The 7,842-nt window shown below is 46.2% G+C and overlaps 1 long non-coding RNA gene across 1 annotated transcript in view; it reads right to left on the bottom strand.

Moving 5' to 3' along the window:
- Positions 1-7,054: 7,054 nt before the first annotated feature.
- LOC112620310 overlaps positions 7,055-7,842 on the bottom strand; it is a 21,337-nt gene continuing 20,549 nt past the window's right edge. The window contains exon 2 of the long non-coding RNA XR_003118507.1: positions 7,055-7,392. This is a non-coding gene — a long non-coding RNA (uncharacterized LOC112620310). The remainder of the gene's footprint in view (positions 7,393-7,842) is intronic.

The following is a 7,842-nucleotide window of genomic DNA, read 5'->3' as shown; positions in this document are numbered from 1 at the left end:
AGGTGGCGGGCGCCTGTAGTCCCAGCTACTCGGGAGGCTGAGGCAGGAGAATGGCGTAAACCCAGGAGGCGGAGCTTGCAGTGAGCTGAGATCCGGCCACTGCACTCCAGCCTGGGCGACAGAGCGAGACTCTGTCTAAAAAAAAAATAAAATAAATAAAAATAAAAATAAAAAATAATTAGCCGGGAATGGTGGCGCGTGCCTGCAGTCCCAGCTACTCGGGAGGCTGAGACAGGAGAATCACTTGAACCCAGGAGGTGGAGGTTGCACTGAGCCGAGATCGCCACTGCACTCCAGCCTAGTGACATAGCGAGATTCCCATCTCAAAAACAAACAAACAAAAAAAGATCTTGTTAGTAAGGAGATAGAGTTAATTCCTCTGGGAACTTGTTTCAGACTTGGGTAGATGAAATCCTATAGCACAAAACTGAAGTGGAGGAGTGCTTTATGTAGGCAGTTGGCTCGCAGGCAACATAAACAGAAAAGCTCAATAAATTCAAACAAAGTTGAAGCCAAAATCATGTAGTGATTTATAAGGGAGCAGTAGATATTATGAACTATGCCCTAAAGAGATGTTAAAGTAAATCAAAATCTTATGAACAGGTAAAAAAATTCCTATGAAATTTAGAAAAACTGCTATCCATCTCAGATAGTGATTTTTTTTCCTTAAACGATTAGTGAATGACTACAAACAAATGCATAAAAAAAGAAAAAAATGACAGGAAATTTGAAATACAAACTTCCAGGCTTCTGGTAACACAATTTATACCAGGGGTCAAATATTCAGGGTTGCTTCTAAATTAAAAGAAAGAAACAAACAAAAAAATCCCATTTGAGCCCGAAACATTTCATATTTGGTAAACTATTTGGGGAAACTCCACGAAATGTGCAAGCCAAGTCATTTTATTTACTCTTACACTCCAACCTTTCCATTTCATTTTGCTTCAGCAGTTGTTATAAAACTGAGTAGACAGTCAGGCCAGGCACGGTGGCTCACACCTGTAATCGCAGCATTCTGGGAGGCCGAGGCGGGTGGATCATGAGGTCAGGAGATCGAGACCATCCTGGCCAACATGGTGAAACCCCATCTCTACTAAAAATACAAAAAATTAGCTGGGCACCTGCAATCTCAGCTACTCAGGAGGCTGAGGCAGAAGAATTGCTTGAACCCGGGAGGCAGAGGTTGCGATGAGCCAAGATCTCACCATATTGCACTCCAACCTGGGCAACCGGAGCGAAACTCGTCTCCAAAAAAAACAAAAACCAAAAAACTGAGCAGACAGCTGGGGCAAACCCGGGAGCTCTCTTCTAATAACAAATTACAGGTTTGTCCTAGGCAGATAAGAAAAGTCCTTTTCTTCCAAGTACAGGCTCTTGCCACTGTTAAGGAGTGGTCACCTTACTGCTTACTCCTTACTCCTGCACTGACCATTCTCACTTCCCTGGGCACCAGAGTATCACATTGCTAGGAGCTTTGGTCTGGCACAGGGCAGTTTGCACTCTGATTGGATGGGTGGGTGCAAGAGAGGAATAACCCGGCTGGAGTCACTGGTGACCATGACTGCTCTAGAAAGAACTTTGGAAGGCTCAGCCCCACCGGTCCTGCCAGCCCTAGCAGGCTGGTAATTATCTCCCGGGCTACAACAGAGCTCTGAGAGTTCGAAGTCTACTTCATCACAGCCTTTTCTCCCCTTCCTTCCTCTATTTGACAGTCCACTTTGCAGTGACTTAGTTCATCAGGATGCCCTTGTGCCTCAGTTTCCCTTATTAGGACTGGACGCAGCCCATCAGCTGAGATTCAATCACCCTGTCTTCCTCTTTGCCAATATACTTTCCTCTCCAGCCTTCCTCAGTCCCTACTGGCTGGGGCTCTGCTTGGATTAAGTCAATTGCTCAAGAGCCATGACTCCTTCCTGACTTTGGTCTACTATCCTGACTCTCTCACAGTCATTCCAGCTGCTTACTTTGCCCCCTGAAGATACTGATAATCAACTGAACCAGATCCTAGCTTGCCTTATCTACTCAGCCCACCTGGTTACCTTTCCCAGAGCCAGTCTAGCCAGCCAGGTTAGTTCCCCGCTTGCTCTCACCCACCCACACAATCCTGGATCCTCCTCCTTCCCATTAGCTGGTGCTGCTCGAATATTCACATTGATAGCAGTAATTAATGGCAGTTAAGAGCTCAGTCTGTCTCAGGAACTGTCTTAAGTATATCACTACTTAAATTCATTTAATTATGACCACGACACTTGTAGAAACTGAGGCTGGGAGAGGTTGACTTGCTCAAGATCACGCAAAGAGTAAATAGCACGGCTTTAAGCTGAACCTAGACTAGATCTTGCTGATGCCAGGTAAATACTCTTAACCACTGGCCAAGGGTTCTCAAGGTTCCTTTGCCCCTTCATCTGTCCCACACATGGTATGTTTGTCAAAGGGACTGTGCAGATTTCAGCTATGTTGCCTCCCTACAGGCCTTGGGTCTGGGCCCAGCCTTTGGACACCATTCATTAGAAAACTGGTCTTCTCTGGCAGGGGCATGGTGGTTCATGCCTGTAATCCCAGCACTTTCAGGGGCTGGCTGAGGTGGGCAGATCACCGGAGATCGGAAGTTCGAGACCAGCCTGGCCAAAGTGGTGAAACCCCATCTCTACTAAAAATAAAAAATAATTAGCTGGGCATGGTGGCAGGAGCCTGTACTCCCAGTTACTTGGGAGGGTGAGGCAGAAGAATTGCTTGAACCCAGAAGGCAGAGGTTGCAGTGAGCTGAGATTGCACCATTATACTCCAGCCTGGGCGACAAGAGTGAGACTCCGTCTCAAGAAAAAAGAAAAAAAAAGAAAACTGGTCGTCTCTGCCTCTCCTATTTATGCTTCTACTACTTCATCTGGCTTCACTGTCAGTAGAAATGGCTGACAATATCAAAGTTTATACCTCAGTGCAGACCTCTGTCAGCTCACTGAGATGTCTACAGGTTACCTCGAGATCTAGGGAGCCCCACGTCACAGGGTTCTGGCTCAAGCCTTTTATTTTACTATTGAGACCTAAAGCTCAGAGAAGTGAAGTGACTTGTCCTGTGTCACACAGCTAGTTAATGGCAGAGCCAAGATTGAGGTTTCTTTTTTTTTTTTTTTTTTTTTTTTTGAGACAGAGTCTCGCTTAGTCGCCCAGGCTGGAGTGCAGTGGCGCGATCTCGGCTCACGGCAAGCTCCGCCTCCCGGGTTCACGCCATTCTCCTGCCTCAGCCTCCCGAGTAGCTGGGACTACAGGCGCCCGCCGCCTCGCCCGGCTAATTTTTTGCATTTTTAGTAGAGACGGGGTTTCACCATGTTAGCCAGGATGGTCTCGATCTCCTGACCTCGTGATTCGCCCGCCTCGGCCTCCCAAAGTGCTGGGATTACAGGCGTGAGCCACCGCGCCCAGCAAGATTGAGGTTTCATGGCTTCCAAGCCACCTTGAGTAGATTGGAACCATGGAAGCCCACATTTCACAGCAGGCCTTTTGAAGACAAGCTAGGTATTTTAACCTTTGACTTTTGCCTCTGTGTTTTAATCTGTGACATGGAGCAGCAAAGGAGGCCTAACTAAAAGGATGACACATGTTGCTGATAAGGGGCAAATTGTTGGAGGAATTGCTACTACCACCCATCTTTGGTAAGGACCAGGACTTTCTGAGTTCATTTACCAGTCTAGAAGCCAGGAAGATGTTCACAGATATATTCACATAATTGTGATCTAATTGACACCACAAGACAAAAGCAAATTCATGACAAGAATAGCAACTTTAGTTTAGTTTTTTTGCTGTTTTTTTTTTTCTTTTTTTTTGAAACGGAGTCTCGCTGTGATACCCAGGCTGGAGTGCAGCGGCGTGACCTCGGCTCACTGCAACCTCCGCCTCCTGGATTCAAGCAATTCTCCTGTCTCAGCCCCCTAACTAGCTGGCATTACAGGCGCACAACACCATGCCTGGCTAATTTTTTTATGTGTTTTTAGTAGAGATGTTGGCCAGGCTGGTCTTGAACTCCTGATTTAAGGTGATCTCAGCTCACTGCAACCTCCGCCTCCCGGGTTCAAGCAATTCTCCTGCCTCAGCCTCCTGAGTAGCTGGGATTACAGGTGTGCACTATTGTACCCAGCTAATTTTTGCTTTTTTTTGTTTTTTCAGAGATGGGGTTTCACCATGTTGGCCAGGCTGGTCTCGAACTCCTGACCTCATGATCCGCCCTCCTTGGCCTCTCAAAGTGCTGGGATTACAGGCATGAGCCACCATGCCCGGCCTGGAAGAATGTGCTTTATTTCCATTTTACAGGTAAGGAAATTGAGCCCTAGAGAGGTTAAGTAATTTGCCCAAGATCACACAGCTAGGAAGAGGCAGAACCAGGATCTGGAGGAAGCTGTTTACCTCTAGGGTCTACAGCTCCTAACTACTGCATGAGTCTGACTTAATGGCAAATGGGGAATGGAAGTTTTTGAAGATGCCCAGAAAGACACAGGGTCTGAAACTTTGTCTAGGAAGAAGAGTGAGGATCAGTTATCACTGGCATCCATGTTCCTAGGTTCACAGCTTATCTAACCACTGACAGGAGGTCATGTATGAACTCAGTGGCCTACAGTAAGCTTTTCAGGGCTTGTCACTTTGCTCTAGGAAACTGTTATCCAGCCCCACGTGGTTCCTGGATCATTCCGAAGTGCTTTAGAGTCACTTTAATCCTTGAGTTTAAAGTTTAAAGCAGATAAGGTATACAGAAACATAGAAAAGGAAACAAAGAAAACTAACAGAATAAAGTTTGGTAATTTTCAAATCTTGTTACACAATTCCTTGCTTGGGAAGAAATGCTCAAAAATCAACAAAAGGAGGACAAAAACAGGAAGTTAAAAGGCATTTTTATGTTTTAAGAAATTTACTGCCAGACTAAGAGTATTTCTGCCAAAAATAACATGCTTCTTTCCTACGACCTATCAATCTGGGGTTTGCTGAGAATTTGGTCAGATTTTGAGGGGTGAGACCGTAATTTCCCACCATGTTCATTTTCAAAAAGAATGTCCCAGATATGAAAACACACACACACACACACACACACACACACACTCACACACTAATGCTCCAGTGGAAGCAGTGGTCCTGCAGTTCCTACTGTGAATGAAGTATCCCACAAAGATTTGGCCCAGAGATTGGCATCTGAAATGGAGTCCCTTTCAGTGCACTCATTGCAAATCTCTATCTGAAGGTCTGTAAGGAACGTGGCTGTGCTGCAGCCGAACAGGCATAAAGCAGCAGGCATAGGTCGAGGTAAACAGCCTAAATGACTCAGTGAGATTGGGGCGCAAGCGCACAGTCCCGTGTCTTATATAATCATAGCCATGTAGACATAACACAGAGAAGCTCACCACCTGGCTCTCAGCCACTATTGTCTATGTAGTGTATAAATGTAACACTGATCCTGTAAAGGGGCTGCTGAATAAAGCCATGTCTCACTTAAATGCTGTCTCTCAGGTGTTCTTTCAGCTCCCTGCCCCACGTCCACCCACTCCCCTCAGCCCACAGCTGGGGCCACAGCCTGACCCTGAGCATGACAAGGTTTTTGTCCTGTGGGCTGGCGATGCGAAAGAACACAAGATCATGAACATGTGGGAAGGACCTGGGACTGGGAGCTAAACAAACTGGACTCAAATTCTGGATTCACCAGTTCCTAGCAGTGTGATCTCTCTGAGCATCTGTTTCCTCATCTGTGAAATGAGAAGCAAAATACCATCCCGCAGGATTGTCAGCGAGGCATTGTATGTATATCACTCAGCACAGTCTGAAAGTAGTAGCTTAAGCCACTCTACTTGGGAGAACACTGGATAGCTCCAAGTGACTGACAGCTAGGAACACAGAGTGAGAAAAATCAAGACAGAGGGGTGAGCCAAGGGGTAAGAGAAGAGACCGAAGCATCATAAGGAAAGAGAAGAGGAGACAGAGGAAAAGCAGGGAGGAAGGACTTGCTCCTTTTTGTTCTCTAAGATAGATTTGGCAAAGACAAAAGACTCAAGGGGAAAATGAGACATTATTTTGCACCATCCAGGAGCAAGATTTTTCAAATACTCAAGCTTCTCTCTTCCAGATATTAAAGGCATAAGAAAGAGGTTATATTATCACTCCTGAATGCTAGAATACTATTTTTAAAACATTGATTTTGATTTTTTCTTCTAGATTTTTTTCCTTCTATTCCATCTCCCCATTTGAAGAGACAAACCTTTCTTTGCTCCTATCTAAGAGATGGGTCTTACAAGCAGAAAGCACTGTTTTTCAGTTTCAAAAGCCTGGGCCAGTGGTTCTCAAAGTATGGTCTCCAGACCACATCAGCATCACCTGGATACTTTTCAGAAAGGCAAATTCTTGGGCCCTACGCCAGACCTACTGAATCAGCACCTCTGGGGGTTGGGCTCCACGTTCTGTGTTTTAACAAGCCCTCCAGGTGACTCAGATGTAGGCTGCAGTTTGAAAACCACTGGTCTAGATCCTTAGTGAACTGGAGAGAAAAAATTGGTAAAAGATTTAGGAGAAAACATCAGGAATAACAGCAAAGCTGCTTACCTAGGTTAGAAAAATATTCTCTAGGCTGAGGGATGAGGGGAGATATAAGGGAAGTGATAAGACAGAGAGGTGGTGGGGACAGGAGGAGAGGGCTGGAACTGAGTGCCAGCCTACGTTTGAGTAAGCCCCTTTGCCTATGCCAGACCATTGTGTTAGTTGCCTTCTGGTAGGTGTCTAGTGAGGACTTATGCCTGACAGCAAGCAACAGCCAGGACATTGTCTATTGGCTAACAGTCAGAGCAAAATGTTGGGTTTGTGTCCTCCCTCTTCCATATGAACAGTCCTTCCTTACAACATCCTGGAATGCTCATTAACTCTTGAGAAGGTAGGTAAGGCCCTGAACCCCTAGTGACCTGATGGTTTAAGGAAGGGAGAATAAGCCCTGCCCTTGATCTTGGTGGAGATGAACAGAGCCAACACAAGATTACCCCTGAACCAATGCGAGATAACACTCACCCCATTATAATTACTACTTGTGTTAGAAATTGGCACTCAGCATTTATTCCAGTCTCCTCCTTTCTGTAACAGTTGAAAGCTTAGAGAGGCTAGAAAGCTTAACTGCATTTCCCAGACTCACTTGAAGTTGTGGATGTGCAGCTCACCAATTGCGTCGCAGAAGGCAGAAGGAAGGCAGAGGCTGTTGGCCATCTTTTCTTGGCTTGCTTGGTCAAGCTTCATGTTGGTGGCAGCAGTGGTGGCTCTTCATTCCAACTTCCACATTTCTGGAGTGCAGCCACTTCAGTGTGTTCATGAGCTCAATAGCTCCAGTGACAGCCTCCTGACCCTCCAGCCCACTAATCTGGGCCAAAGTTGTGGCTCCTGGAGGGAGGGGAATGAGGGTCTGTTCTGTGGCATTCAGGTAGACATTCCAGAAGGCTCCAGCCTATATGCTTGTTCCTTCAGTACTTCCAACTATTTCATGAGCACCAACTTCCCAGTATTAATTCCTTCTGTGCTTAAAAAACCCAGTCTGAGGCTGGGCGCAGTGGCTCACACCTGTAATCCCAGTACTTTGGGAGGCCGAGGTGGGTGGATCACCTGAGGTCAGGAGTTCGAGACCAGACTGGCCAACATGACAAAACCCCGTCTCTACTAAAAATACAAAAAAAAATTAACTGGGTGTGGTAGCAGGCACCTGTAATCCCAGCTACTCGGGAGGCTGAGGCAGGAGAATGGCTTGAACCCAGAAGGCAGAGGTTGCAGTGAGCCAAGATTGCGCCATTGCACTCCAGCCTGGGTGACAGAGCAAGACTCCGTCTCAAAAAAAAA

Source organism: Theropithecus gelada, chromosome 3 (assembly GCF_003255815.1).
Source record: "Theropithecus gelada isolate Dixy chromosome 3, Tgel_1.0, whole genome shotgun sequence".
Classification (NCBI taxonomy): domain Eukaryota; kingdom Metazoa; phylum Chordata; class Mammalia; order Primates; family Cercopithecidae; genus Theropithecus; species Theropithecus gelada.
This window is presented reverse-complemented; position numbering and strand designations above follow the sequence as displayed.